We start from the raw sequence: 16,279 nt of genomic DNA on the forward strand, positions 1-16,279 counted from the left end.
TACTAACACACCTAACTTCATAAAGTTTACGCTATCTTAGTGATTTATAAAGCATAAATCACTTTGAGACAACTTAAGTATCTTCTGAAAAGCATTAAGAGGAAGGGAAACTAAAAGTGCCACAACTCATGAACCAGTATATTTCCACATGACATTAGGTACAGGTGGGAAAACGACTCAGAACACACCAACAGACGTTTATTGTTGCATACTTTTATTATAAAGAGGAGTCACTCTTTTAATGACCTAACGGCTCTCTGTGAGGGTCAATAGGAGAGGAGTTGTCCATAGAGTGCACAGATCAAAGCTACCACGTCTGACTACCATGAGAACTTTACTCCCCGGTTCCATAGAAAGCTCTGAACAAGGACTTTCTCTGTTGATGTGATGGCTATGTCCCAGGAAAGACTTGAAGATTCTCCATTAATCTCACTCCACCATCAATATTTGGCTTATAGCTGCTTGCATCCTGGGCCCTGATGAGGTTATGTCTTTTGGTCTTAGATAGATATTGTACCCTTGCAAAGATTTGGACATTTCTAATGATCCCGGACATGGGGCATTGGGCAGAGCACATGATATGGCTGAGAAAAAGACAAAGTGAAAATCTTCAGTTTGTAGTGGAGAGAAAAGATTTATGTGATGTAGCACGCTATTCCTGACTCAGGTTCTCTGGGTCCAGCATCCTAATACTTGCAGCTCTATCTACCTGAACCTTTTTAGGTCTCGTAAAGTAGTCAAGGAATATGGAGTACATAAAGGAATGCAGTGATCTGGGAATATGAGCATTTTGAATCATCACAAAAGAAGCTATGATGAGGGTAATGAGGACACACACTTCTTTGGGGGTAAAACCTGTTCTCCAATCTTAGAACAAGCCTTTTAGAACTGGAGAGAGGGTTATGAGTTGTTGAAAGCATGGACTGCTCTTCCGAAGAACCCTGGTTCAAGCCCCAGCATCCACAAGGTGGCTCACAGCCATCCTTAACTACATACAGTTCCAGTACTCTCTTCTGGCCACACTCGTGTGGAGCACAGACATACATCCAGACAAACACCCATACACATAAAATATAACAAAACAAATTTTTTCAAAAATCAAAATATAATTACATAAATTTCCCTTTCCCTTTCTTCCCTCTAATCCCTCCTGTGTATCCCTACTTGCTCCCTCTCCAAGTCATAGCCTCTTTTCTTTAATTATTATTATTATTATTGTTATTTCTCTCTCTCTCTCTCTCTCTCTCTCTCTCTCTCTCTCTCTCTCTCTCTCTCTCTCTCTCACACACACACACACACACACAAACATACACACACACACACACACACACACAACCTGCTCGATCCATTTAGCATTACTTGTATATATATATATGATTTCAGAGATAACCACTTGGTGTTAGATAACCAGTCAGGGGACTCACTCCAGGGAAAGAACTATCCCTCTCACTCTCAGGATTCTTTAGTTGCCTGCAGATCTTTGTCTAAGGTGAAGCCTTGTGAAATTTTCCACTTCCTGTCAGCATGTCTGTCTGTATGGTGCTCTGTTCAGACCTCCTTTAGGCAGCCATATTGTTGAGGGTAAAGCTTCCCTGTCATTTCTAGGAAACAAAATCTCAAAGTGGATTCCTGGGTCCTTTGGCTTTTTACAACATTTCTACTTCCTCTTCCCAGATTTCCCCGGAGCCTTAGGTGCAGGAGTAGTGTTACGGATGTATCAATTTTGACTGGGCACCACACAATCACTTGTTCTCTGCATTTTGACCAGTTGTGGTGTTTGTTTTGGTTTGGTTTTTTTTTCTGTAATGGTCTCTTGTCTGTTACAAACAGAAGTTTCTTTAATGAGGGGTATGAGCTATATTCATCTGTGCGTATGAGGATAAATATTTAGAGTGGGGTTAGTAATCGTGCTGGTTTAATAGTAGATTCTCCTCTAAACTCTATGACCTCACTAGCTGTGGGTAGTTGGCCAGGTTTCTAGTACCAGGAATGATTTCCCTCATGTTGAATGGGCCTTAGGTCCAAGTAGAGAACAAAGTTAGCACCAGGACATGAATGCCACTATTGCATCATTGGGGTAGTTGTGCCATACTGGTCAGTGTTACGGTTCATAGGCACTGCAACTGAGTAGGATTATTCATTTCTTCTTGGAGCTTTGGGTTGTCAGGCTCTAGGATGTTATCAATAATTATGAGTGCACTGACAGTTGTATCTGATGGAAAGTTGAGCCCTTGACCCTAAGGAATGTTGGGAGCTTATTTGTTCAAACTGAAGGCCAAATAGCCAGCCAGAGTGAGAGAAGGAAACAACCAAAAGATCAATGTGATGAAGATAATATGAAACAAACCACTACAGAGAAGGGTGAAGGTAGAAAGGAGAAAAAGTGCCAGGCTCTTGATGAGATGGTGTGGAGATCACTGGTGAGCATAGGAGGCTAAGGTTCTAGTGAGACTTAAATTACAACAGGACAGTTTCATTCCCTAATTTCTGCCATGATCTATTTTTGAGATAAAGCTAACTGGGTCAAAGAGAATGGAGACATAACAGACACACATAAAGAAAAGTTGGGATTTGGTGGGCTGTGCATCCTGATGGAGACACACCAGCAACAGAGAAACTCAGTGTATTTATTATACACAGCACAAAGGAGGAGGAGGTGGATTAGCTAATCCCAGTAGAGAATTTCTCTGGGCAATCTCAAGCTGCAGTCATCCAGGAGGAAGAAGCTTTGCTTCATACTTTTTACACATACCATCAATATCCATCCATACTTCCACACAGAAAAGGCCTTGCCATTGCCATGGGTCTGAGGCATTGGAGGCCTTGACATGGCCATGCACATGTCAATAACACACATTCACTTGGGACTTAATCCTCTCCCCACCCCCACAGATGGATTTCTTTCTTTCCCTCTGTTTTTCCTTTATCTCTCCATTGCTCTCAGTTTCCTTTTGGTTTTAGAAGGCCATAGAAAGCCTCTAGGAATTCCTGAGAAAGAGAAGGTAGTCAGGGTTCTAAGTGGACTCTTCATTTGCCAATTATCTATGTGTGGACTGTGGGGATAAAATCTATTTCACATACCTACTTTAGTGAGCATGATTGTCTATAATTGGCTTAGTGATATCTTGCTTTACCACATTCAAGTGAAGATTCTTTCCTCTTTCTTTTCTTCTTTCTTTTTTTGTTGCTGTTTGTGTTTTTTTAGACAGAGTTTCTTTGTGTAGCTCTGGCTATCCTGGAACTAGCTCTCTGTAGACCAGGCTGGCCTCAAGCTCACAGAGATCCTGCTATCTCTGCCTCTAAAGGCATGCACAGCCACCACCTGGCTGAGATTCTTTCTTCTTATCTCAACTTCCAACCACAGGAGTTAAGAAAGTGGACACAACCAGGTATGCTGCCTTGAAGGTTCCCTGAATTTCAGGTACTAGTTCATCTCTAACACATTTTTATGACATTCCAGTAACTGCATTTCTTTGCATGCTCATCTCTGCCCCTTCTTGATGATTTATATTAATTGAAACTTTTAGAAAAGCTCACAGACTTAAAATGACTGAAGAGGTTTGAGTCACAGTGCCTCAAAATGAACACTCTCCAGAACTCATCTGATAGGATCTGCAAGGAAAGAGGAAATCCTCGTGGCCTTGTAGATGACATCCTTAAACCTAGCAGCTGCCAGTGGGAAGCAGGCAGTTGCCTCCACAGACAGAAAAGGACTTTGAGTGTTCTTCCAGCTGGATACAGCTCCCAAGGCTAAGTAAGGATAGTCAGAGATGCATAACCAGAACACTGTCTTGCTTTTGTCAGCCCAACATAGCACATGATATCACCATCAGAGGCAATGCAATGGAATGAACATTCCAGGGACTCACGTAGCAGCAAACTGTAAAAGTTGACATCTTTTGTGTGTGTGTGTGGGGGGGGGGGGATTCAGCTACATGAGCCCATATTTGTGGCTCATTATCCAAGAGGACCACTCTGGTATAAAAATCCCCTGAGCTCTGTGACTAATTGGGACTTGGTTGCTCTCCTGCAGTCACAGTGAACAACATTCTCTGGAAAGGTCCAGATGGATACCCAGCATACAGGGGCATAGGTACTATGGTGGTTTGAATGAGAATAGCCCCCATAGACTCATACATTTGAATGTTTGTTCTCACTTGGAGGAGTGCTTGGGAAGGACTAAGGGTATGGCCTTGTGGGAGGAGGTGTGTCACTGGGGCTGGGCTTCGAGGTTTCAAAAACCCATGCCAGGCCTAGTCTCTTGTTCTCAGCTTCCAACTTTCTGGTCAGCTACAGCTTCAGTGTCCATGCCTGTCCTGTCAACCTGTTGCCATGCTCCCCACCATCACGGCCATGGACTAACTCTCTGAAACTGTAACAAACGCCCAACAAAATGTTTTCCTTTCTTCTCTCTTTGTCACTGTGTCTCTTCACAGTAATAGAACAATAACCAAGACAGTTACCCAGTGATACTAATTAAATAAGACAGATTAAAGCTCATATCTTATTGTTAGGTCTGCCTTTCCCACAATGTAGCCTTTAGTTTGGGGTATCATGGCTGAAATTCCTGGGTAACATAACCCACAAGGGACTGTTTTTAACACATTATTGTTCTTGCTTATTAACAGATCATGACAGAATCTTCGAGAAGAATCCAGGTCAGGCTAACTAATGAATGAGAAAGATGCATTTTGTTTGGGCCAGAGATTTGGGGCTTTGATTTTGTTTCTGTTTTTCTGAGATAAGGTATTGCTATGTAGCCCAGGCTGGCCTCAAGTTTGCAGTAATCCTTCTTCCTCGGCCTCTTAAGTTCTGGAATTATGGATGTGTGTCACCATGCTTGCTTCTTGGAGAGTGTGTTTTTAAATATTCTATATTTTTGTTCCTGTTCATGAGGGTTGGACCATAAAAGGGATTGGCAGGCTAAGAGAAAGTGATTAGGATCTTAGGAAGAAGGCTACAAGATGAAGTCACTGGTACCCCAACTCTGTTCTCCAACGGTGGGGTGGAAGAGAAAGAAAGAAGCTACATCTATTAAGCAGCAAATGCAAATGAAGTGCTTCCTTTATTCCATTAAATCACTGTATCAAGTCTTTGAGATCGGTGTTAATGGTGCTGTCTTAAAGATAACAGGGAGAACTCAGAGGTGCAGGTGACTGCTCAAGGCTACAGAGGAAACAACTGACTCATCCAAATGGAATTATCTCTATCTAACATGTCTGGTTGGTTATCTCCATTTTATCTGGGGCTAGATCTTCCCAAAGAGCTTGGAAACAATGTGCACTCCAGGCCAGAAATTCTGGTCTCTGGGGCCCAGGAATGTGCACTTCAACAATGATCCCGGGCATTTGTGAGGAAGCTGACCCACAGAGAAACTTGGGAAGCACATCTTCCTCAGGGGCACCAGTAGCTATTCATATGTGGATCTCTTTAGCAGATAAAGCTTGAAACCCCAAGGTGTATAAAAGCTCCTTCTCTTCTGAGTATGACCCTTGATTCTCTTATCCCACTACCAGTGACTGGAACTATACTTAAACATACAAATAGAGCTCCCCACTAGGCACCATTTGTGGGTGGAGATAGACTTTATATGGAAAAGGCAATTCTGCTCAGGGCTAAGATATGAAAAAAAATGAACAAGAGCATTGGGACAAATTTAAGCTAAAAGAATATTAGCCCTGGAAGAGCTGGTCAATGAAACGACTACTTAAATTGCATGTGGGGGTGTGGGTTGCGAGATAGATTTACTATAATTCTCTTAATAGCTTCCTGAACACCTAGGTGCCAACTGTTGTTCCATATATATGGTGGAGAGTGCCATCTAGTGGAGCATGGGATCCCTCTTAGGTGCTGATGTCTTGTTTCTGAGCTCTTCAGCTGGGTCTCCAAAGTGGAACAAAAATACCACATAAAAACAAACATACTCATCTCCTTTGTAGGCAGAGTTTTCTTGTCCCAGGAGCCACTTCCAAATTATCACACAGAGGGTTATATTAATTGTAAATGCTTGGCCAGTAGTTCAGGTTTATTACTACCCAGCTCCTACATTTTAAATTAACCCATATTCCTTATTTACTCTCTGCCACGTGGCAGTAACTCTTTTAGTGTGGCACACTCTTCTTGCTTCTCCTCTCAACTCTCTTACTCCACCCTCCTTTCTCCCTGTATCCTCAGTTTGATCACTGCATCTATACTTTTTGCCTGGCTATTGGCCAATCAGCTTTTATTAGCCAATGAAAGTAATACATATTCATAGTGTACAAAAGGATTGTTTCACAGAACTCCTTAAAACATATATTTGTGGCTATCATTTTTTTCATACCCAGTGAATTCGAGCAGCAATGTGCCAGATGCGTGTTAAGCATTGTTTACTGGTAAAAGGGCAACATAAAAATGGAAGCACAGAGTATCAAATCTGTTTCTGCCACTGTATTGGTTACTTGTTTGAGTTCTGTGACAAAAGGAAGCAAGGAAGGGATTATTGGCCAGCAGATCCAGAGAACAGTCTATTGTGGTAGAGAAATCACAGAAACAGGAGCTGGACAGCAGCTGGTCACATGGTATCTGTAGTCAGGAAGCAGAGCATGATGAATGTTGGTGCTCAGATAACTTTTTTAAAAGACCCCTCACGATGTCGATGTTTAGGGTAGGTCATCCCTCTTCAGTTAGCCCATTCTAGAAAATCCTTCATGGACATGCCCAGAAACAAGGCTCCTAAACAATTCTAGATGCTGTCAAGTTGGCAATCAATATAAACCCTCACAACCATTTATGCCCATTGTTTTTCCCTAATGTTTCAAGGTGGGGCTAGAGTCATACATAACCTTCTGGGAAAACCTATTAGATGAGTAACCCTGCAGTAACTAGCTGAGCATGCCTCTTTTCACTGCAATATATTCTCCTGTTTTCATAGAATGTAGCCCCTATTTGAGTAGTAAAAGAACACACACCCCTTCTTCACCTCTCTCTTTTCATCCACTTTGTAGCGCTCATCTGTCTGACCTAACCAATAGCTTTCCTCTCCTACCACAAGCTATCCACAGTCTAGAAATGGTGCCTTTGAAACTTGCTGTGACTCCATAGTTTGAGAATTAGCCATCCTTTCCCCTTGCTTGACTATCAGTTCATAAAAAAATACTGCTGAATAGGCTGATTCTTGGATACTCCATGCCTACTTTCCAGAAAGGTCAAAATGAGTCAAAGATGATGCCATACACACACACACACACACACACACACACACACACACACACACACACACACACACTGTACTTCTTCACATACATAAATACATATATATATATATATATATGTACACTTGTATGTATATGCTTACTGTTCATGTGTTATAAATACTGATAAGGCCAGCCTACCTTATACATATGTTAGTTGTGAGGCAAAGTGAGATAATCTATGAAATTATCCAGTACAGGGCTTGATTATCTACCAAATGCCTTGTTAAGTATTAACTATTAATTTTATTCTATTGTTTTGGATTTATGATCAAATTAGTCATCTCAAGAGGTAAATTTCATATTCCTCATGAGGTGAATTTTTGAAATTTGTTTTCTTTTAGCAGACTATAACTGGGAAGATTTTTACTAATAATAGCTACTGTATCCAAAGTGCTATATAGTATATTGATAAATTATATAAACTCTAAATTTATATTTTTTGAGATTTTGTTTTTATTTTATGTGTATGGGTGTTTTGCTTGTATGTTTGTAGAGGATATCAGATCCCCTAGCACTGGAGTTACAGAATCAAACCTAAGTCCTTTGCAAGAGCAGAAGTTATTATTTTTAATTGGTGAGCCATCTCTCCAGCCTCTAAATGCTAAATTTAAAAGACAACAATTACTTAGCTCTTCTATTCAACATATATTGATATACTGCTTTTGTTGTTGTTGTTTTGTTTTTAAGACACAATCTCATTGTGTAGCCCTGGCTAGCCTAGAACTATGTAGATCAGGCTGGCCTTAAACTCAGAGATCTGCCTGCCTCTGCCTCTTCAGTGCTAGTATTAAAGGTGTGTGCCACCACCATCCAGTTCTCAATACATATTCTTAAGCTTGTTTTGGTCAGTCTTGCTTTTTATTTATGGTCTTAGTTCTGCCAGATATCCAGAGATTATCTCTGTAAACTTTCTTCTCTTAAATACATTTTTCATTTTCTATAACCTTTCTTCTGCCATAAGAATGCCAATCATTTCCTGCTGAAAGCTTATCTAAGGAAAGTCCCCTTTTCTTGGTCCAAGGTCCCAGATTTCCCTAGTTCTCATGGTTGCTGTGATTCCACCCAAATGAGGGGGAGGGGAAAGAGGAGAAGGAAGATAAAGGGGAGAAGGAGGAGGAGGAAGATATAAAAGTGTGAAGCAGTGCCAAATGTTGGTTTGCAAAAACACGATGGTTCCTTGCTCTTTTTTTAAAATGAACTTTTAATTTTATTTTATTTAAATACCTTTTTTTCATTTATTTTACATACCGACAGCAATTTCCCTTCCCTCTTCTCCTCTCGTCCCCCTCCTCCCACCTTGCCTCCACCCCCCCTCCCTTCTCCTCTGTCTCTATTCAGAAATGAGCAGCCCTTGAGGCAGGACAGAGCTCCTCCCCTTGCATCAAGGCTGGCTTATGATTCCTTCTCTAAAGAATGAGAAATGACTTTGTCTTATTCTTCCCTTGCTCTCCCATTCCTGAGATTTTCTCTGATTCTGGATATATGTGGTCTTCTTCATTGTCATATGTGTGTTTATGTTCTTCTGATGTAGCCTTTTCTCTTAAAACTTCATCTAAAATGCAACATTGAGGGACATCATGTCAAGGTGTGCATACACAAAAATATGAAGTGATTTCTTCCAAGAATGTGATGGGCAAGCTTTACATCCTTTGAGGTGGTGCTGGCCTCCAAGGTTGTTCCAAGTTTAGTCTCAATGGAGCTTACTTGGGACTTTGGAATTCTACTTAGCAAGATTGAGGTTTCCCGCATTGTTGGGGTTTGAGTGGGCTGCTTACCCACACCATTCTCTAGGTAAACACTTCATGCTGGGGTCAGGTAAAGAGTCAGTATTCTTTGAAAACTCTTCTTGATCAAGAATAGGATCTCTGGCCTGGGTAGACCTAACATTCCAATGGGTCAGGATCAATCTCCTGGCCAAGGAACCATCCCTAGAAGCCTGTTCACTGAAAACCATGGCAACGCAAAAGAATAATTATTTCTTTGTAGTAGAGGCCTAGCTCTGGTTATTGAGTAAACTATTACTAAAAAGATACTATCTCTCTATTAGATTGGACGAAAAGGAGGCCTGACTTCTTGAGTTTGAGGAAAAATAAGAGGAAGGATTTATAAGAAATTAAATAGGAGTCCTTTCTACCAAATATGGTAAAACTTGCCTTTAGGACAAAGTATTCAAATCTTTTTATTTTCCTCACTTTGTAAGACTATAATGCAAAATTTTAATCCCCTCCAGCCAGGAAAACCTTTGTTTACACAAAGGCACCCTGCTGCATATTGATGGCCTGAAGCACTGACCCTTTTGGAGTGGTGACACCTTTACCAGACCTCCTTCATTTTCTGTGTGTCAATTCTTTGTGGACTGGCCTCCTTAAGACTGTGAGGTCAGACCCCAGCCAGTGAGGAAAAGATACAGATGCCCCCTGAGTTAGAGTGATACCAAATGTACTTCCACTCTTAGTCTGTTCACTCTGCTGAGCATCCCCTATTGATCAAGAACGAAGTTTTGCCTTGACCAGAAAAAAAAGAAGCTCGTGTTGTGCCTGCCAGTGTTGCAAGACCCCTGAGCAAGACCACCACAGAGCCAATACTATGCAAAACACAAAGGAGTTTACTGACAACAAGCAAGTGTCCATGCCCAACACTCTGACACACAGCAGGTGGAGGAGGACAGCCCTGAGCTCTCAGGGTGAGGGTTTTTTTTTAAGGGAAAAACCACAAGCAAGGTGGTACAAGTCTTTACATCATATGATTGGGTGAGGGTGTGTAACCTTTGAATTTACTGGTTGGGGGTTACAGTTTTTATTTTTAGGCAGACCTGGACAAGTCCCAGGCTCTGTCCTTGAGCTGCCATGGAAGCTGGCTGGTCTAGCACGTACTGACTGTGGGGGCTGAATCAGTGACCAAGGCTCTGTCCTTGACTCATGCACGTAGCTCTAAGTTGGTGAGGGGTCCCAGACAGTAAACAACTGGCTGAACCTTGAGCAGTCAGAGTACATGCAGAAAGGGAGCTACTGCAAGGACTATGTCTTTTGTTCATGGCCCTCGCAGAAACTGCTTGCTCAAGTCTCAGGAAACTGAAATTGAGGCCTGATCTCTGAGAGAAGACTGAGCAGCCTGCTATGGCATCTGCTTGGTCTTTTCACTAGTATTCTTTACATTTGAAAGACTACTTGGAAATGTCATCTTGCAAATCTCCAATCTCTCCACTCAACTGAGATGACCCACTCAGTCATGCATGGAAACGGAGAAATGCAAGCATTTCATCTAGAGTGAAGGCTCCTGATCCTAGAGCTTACCTAGTGCAGAAGAAGCAAAGACAAGGCATTCTCCTTCTGGGCAGGCTACCTCAGGAGAGTTGAAGCCAGGGGACTGTAGGGAAAAGATAAAAGGCCCATTTCCCCATTGTCATCCATGGAACAAGTCACTCCATCTCTCATGAGAAGCATAAGAATTATGCAGGAGGGGTGAATCAGGGAGAAGTACCCATCCTTCCTCACAGGTATTCGTGTTGAAATGAAGAGAAAGTGCCCTCTGAATTACTATTCTGAACCAACAATAAGTTCACAACCAAGTTGTCTCTATAACTAAATGAAGTCAAAAGGGATGAACCTATAGATCCAAAACAGCAGGATCTCCATGACACAGGACAACTGGATATCCAAAAGGAGCCCAAATGAGAGCCCACTATTGGTGTTATAGCCCAGACCAGAGGCCTCGAGACAGACCAATGACTCAAGGCAATCTTTACTTGCAAGTAAAGATGAAAGATGAATGGACTTAAGGGTAAACTGTTTGACTTGACCAGCCACATTATAGCTTCCATGACAAGAGTCTTCTCTTTTTGTGTTGTTTTGTTTTCTTTCTTTGTTTTGTTTGGTGTTTGATTTTTCTTTCAAATTTGGTTTCGATTTGTGGGGAGAGATTGCAAGGGCACAGGGCAGATGCAAGGGGATAGGAGATAAGTGGAGTCTACAAAGAATCAATAAAAGTTTTTTTAAAAATGAAGTCTGCAAAACATGGTGTTATTCTTGAATTCATTCAATGAGGAAGATCCTTCCCTTTCAAGCAGATAGGAAACTTATGCATTTCTCTTCACTGTGTATCTACCTTCAGAAGGCTAAAGCTATAATTTCTAAGACTCATTATTATCAGTGGGCTTCTATTACTTTTCTATTCTATTACTTACTACAGGAATTTGTGAGATGGTGTAGAATGTAGCTGTGACATTTGTGTTCTGCATTACATAGCTATAATAACCGGAGGCTATCAACTACGTTCATTCTTTCAGCCAGTCAGCAAATGTGTGCTTACCATTGGCCTAGCATGGTGCTACTTGTGATTATTCAGAAAGTGTTAATCTCACCAGTGTCATAAAGAAAAAGAAAAGAAATAGAGGAAGAGGTTTTGGTAAGACTATATAATTCTCAAGAACTGATGAGAGTGAGAAGTATGAGGGATAAACTGTCCCAAGGAAGGCTACTTGAGTGAAAGAGGACCATATTTGCCGGGGATAATAAGTGGAAGATAATGATGTGTTTTAGTAACATTAAATTTGGGAGCTGTGGTAATATTTGGTATATGCTCTAACAAATTAAGTTTGTCTAAAGATCAGAGGACAGAGCCATCCATAGAGTTAGCCATAAAAGCCAGGCAGTGGTGGCACACACCTTTAATTCTAGCACTCAGGAGGCAAAGGCAGAGGGATCTCTGTGACTTCAAAGCCACCCTGGACTACATGAGATTAATCCAGTCTAAAAGAGAAACAGAGCCAGGCCACCACAGAGCCATTATCCAATGCAAGCACACAGAGGTTCTTATTAACAAAACAAGCAAGCTTGGTCTGCCATCCAACATCCAACACAACAGGTGGAGGAGAATGGCCCTGAGCACTCACTTTAAGGGATTTATATAGGAAAAGTTTACATGCAGCTTGGTATTGGACAAGGGGGCTAGGGGTGAGGTAACACAAGGTTACTAATTGCTGATAGGATTCAGGGTATCTATAGAAACATAAAATTTTATTCCCTGTGTCCTGCTTTTGTTGACACATTCAGATTTATTGTTGCAGTCCTATACTCCTCTAAGGTCAACTTCTGGTCAGTTGAGTCCATTACTCCCCATATCTTGTTTTGCCAAATCCAGGATACATAGATTTATTATCCCAGCCTTATAAGTTCAATTTCTGATCACTTCTAAAACTGCTGGTCAGCAAATATCTTTGGAGGAGGGGAGGGGGAAGCATCTCTCAAGATGGCTACTGATTTTTCCCTTTCAGTGGCACACATCCCAGTACTTGGGAGTCACACACCTTTAATCCCAGCACTAGGAAGGTTGAGACAAGACGTGATATAGCTGGGCTTAGAGAGGGGAATATAACGAAGGAGATGACAGGAGTTCAGCCCCCTCCTTTCACCTGAGGACTCAGAGACATTCAGCTGAGGCGTTGGCAGGTGAGAAGTGGCTGTGGCTTGTTTCCTCTGATCTTTCAGCATTTACTCCAATATCTGGCTCCACGTTTTTATTATAAGACCAATTAGGATTTGTGCAACAGGGAGCCCTCAAATAGCTAAACTGGAGATGGTAATTCAGTCATTTTTAGTGGCCTATGAAGTCTAAGAAAGTGAGTTGAATTAGAGAGAGGCTGTTGGAGTCTCCTGTGACAGTGGTGGCGATAGATGGGCATTTGGGCTGGGCCTTGCTATTCAAACTGTGGTCCTCGGAGCAGAAACATTGGTATTTTGCGGGAGGCTTGTTAGAGACGCAGTATCTAAAACTGAGGAGGTGGCTTAGTTGGTAAAGCACTTGTCTCATCAGTATGAGAAACAGGGGCGGGGGTTGATTGCCAGAATCCTCATTTTAAGAAAGCCAGGGAGAGTAGAAGGCTCATTGCCATCCTAGGAAGGCAAGGGAGAGGGGAGAAGGTGGATAGAGCGGGATCTCTGAGGCTTCCTGACAGCCAGCGTAGCCAAATCAATGAACTCTAAGCAGTCAGAGATCCTGTTTAAAAAAAAGGGTGAATCGTGTTGGATGACACCCAAGGTTGCACAACACACACACACACACACACACACACACACACACACACACACACACACACAGGAAGGGTAGAGAAGAGGTGGTACAGTATCTAAGGCTCCACCACAGATCAGCTAAATTAGAATCTAAAAGTTAACAATAAATTCAGGTGCTCCCTAAACCCTAGGAAGCAGGTCTATAGCTCTTTATGGTAGAATTCCTCTGTCTCTACACTGTTGGCAGAAAATTCATTGTTGTGGTGGGATAGAACTTTTTTGTGCATTCTGTGATATCTAGCAGTATCCCCCACCTCTCCAAATTGTGACAACTCAAAATGTTCCCCGACAATGTCAAATATCCCCTAGGCAGTACAACAAAACTTCCTCTGAGATCTGCCAAGAACTGAATAGGCACAGGGTAGGGAACAAGAGGGGAATATGATAAAAACTGCGCTTGGAATTGTCCTCATCTTCCATGGTTTGTGGATGAGCCTGAAAAGGAAGGTCAAAAGAAGAGACTGGAGGATGGAGGAGTCCCAGGAGAACAGAAGCTCAAGGGGCCACAGACAGGTAGATGCTGCCAATGAAGAGGTGAGCTGTAGCATGCTTACTTTACCTTTACATACCTTTAGAGGAATGTAAGCTACCTGTTACCCCCAATAAGCTCTGTTCATAGAAGAGGGAAATTCAAGTCCAGTTGGAAAAGGAGTAGGAGGTGTAGAAACTGAGACTGAGAGTTAGTTCCCTGGGATTTAATATGGTCCTCAGAGAGCAGCATCAGAATTTAGAAGCAGATTCCCAAACCTAGAGTCATAATCTGCACTAAAGAAGAGCCTGAAGTGCCCAGATGACTCCTAAACACATTAGGTGTTGGGAAACTCAACCAATGGGAAATTCTTGAAATCTGGTTAGTTTAGGGGAGGAAAGAAGCTGCCCTTGTACAGTGGGTTTGCAACACGTGAGTGCCTTAAATATGCTACTCTCCACAGATTTAAAAGGCTCACATACGGTCGAACATGTTGGCTCTGTAAAAAGGAAAACGTGTGATTTACAAACTCAGACATCAGAACTCTGATTGCATTTCTATTTTTGAGATGCTAGCTAGGAGTACTTTTTTATAATTTTATTAAAGTCTCAAAGATACTCAATAGTTGATATTTTTATTCAGACAATGAATGCCTATGAAAAAATACAAACACGTTTGAAATTGTTACTGTCACGGTGAGGTCTCCGAGGTCTCCTCTTGGTGACTGCAAAGTCAATAAGCACAACCAGAAGATTAAAAAAAAAAATTGGAGAAAGGGAAAAGAATACTGGTATCATTCCTTGATAAAGGAACCACCAGGATTTTATTCAGGGGGTATATACATATTCATACAGGAAAGCACATTGGGGCCAGTTTAAGATGTGCATTGCTAAGCATGCCCAGTTTAAGGTCATAGTTGAAGAAGGAATGAGGGTAGGGTATTTACTGGGTATACTTGGTTTAAGATATGGAGAAAGAAATCCATGGAGCACACATTCAAAAGGTTAAAAAAATGGAAGACAAAAACACTTCTGGGCATGATTAGCTGTATTATCAAGATGGTAGACAGAAATATACCACTGGGCATGTTCACCTTCCTTCCTCCCCCCCAAAAAAAAAGATTTTAGGTGAAACCAAATGGAAAGACACACACACTGAAATAATGTAAGAGTTTGCCCCTATAAGGGTGCCTCCCTCACCTAGCCACTAACAACCGTTTGGCGTTCATGAAAGTAGAATATTGAGCCTGACATGGTGGCACAGAGCCTTGTAATCCCAGCAGTTGGCAGACAAAGGAAAGAGGACCACAAGTTCCTTCCGTACCAAGCAAGATCCTGTTTCAGAGAGGGGAAGGGACAGGAGGAGGAGGGTAGTTGTTATAGCTTCTTGTACTTTTTTCTTCTTTATTTTTTTTTATTTTACATACCAAACACAGTTCCCCCTCCACCCCACCCCACCCCACCCCACCCCACCCCCTACCCACTCCTCAGAGAAGGGTAAGGCCTCCCATGAGGAGTCAACAAAATCTGGCATATCAAGTTAAGGTAGGGCCAATCTGCTCCCTGCTGCATCAAGGCTGAGCAAGGTATCTCTCCATAGGGAATGGGCTCCAAAAAGCCAGCTGATGCAAAAGGGATAAATCCTGGTACCGCTGCCAGGGTCCCCTCAAATGGCCCAAGCCACACAACTGTCACTCACATTCAGAGGGCCTAGTTTGGTCCCATGCAGGCTCCCCAGCTGTCAGTCCAGAGTCAGTGAGCTCCCACTAGCTCGGGTCAGCTGTCTCTGTGGGTTTCCCCATCATGATCTTGACCCCCTCTTGATCATATAATCCCTCCTCCCTCTCTTCAACTGGACTCCAGGAGCTCTGCCCCATGTTTGGCTGTGAATCTCTACATCTGCTTCCATCAGTTACTAGATGAAGGTTCTATGATGACAATTAGAGTAGTCACCAATCTGATTACAGGGGAAGGCCAGTTCAGGCACCCTCTGCACTATTGCTTGGAGTCTTAGCTGGGGTCATCCTTGTGGACTCCTGGGAATTTCCCTAGCACCTGGTTTCCCTAACCCCATAATGGATCTCCCTCTATCAAGGTATCTCTTTCCTTGCTCTCCCTCTCTGTCCCTCCCCCAACTCGACCATCTTGTTCCCTCGTGTTCTCATTCTCCACCCCCATTTCCCCTTCCCAGTTTAATCAGGAGATCTTATCTCTTTTCCTTTCCTGGGACAATCCATGCGTCCCTCTTAGGGTCCTCCTTGTTACCTAGCTTCTCTGCAGTTGTGGATTGTAGCCTGGTTATCCTTTGCTTTACGTCTATTATCCACTTATGAGTGAGTGCATACCATGTTTGTCTTTCTGGGTCTGGATTACCTTACTCAGGATGATTTTTTTCTAGTTCCATTTGCCTGCAAATTTCATGATGTCATTGTTTTTTACATTTACACTCCATTGTATAAATGTATGAGATTTTTCTTTATCCATTCTTTGGTTGAGGGGCATCTAGGT

Source organism: Peromyscus eremicus, chromosome X (assembly GCF_949786415.1).
Source record: "Peromyscus eremicus chromosome X, PerEre_H2_v1, whole genome shotgun sequence".
NCBI lineage: Eukaryota > Metazoa > Chordata > Mammalia > Rodentia > Cricetidae > Peromyscus > Peromyscus eremicus.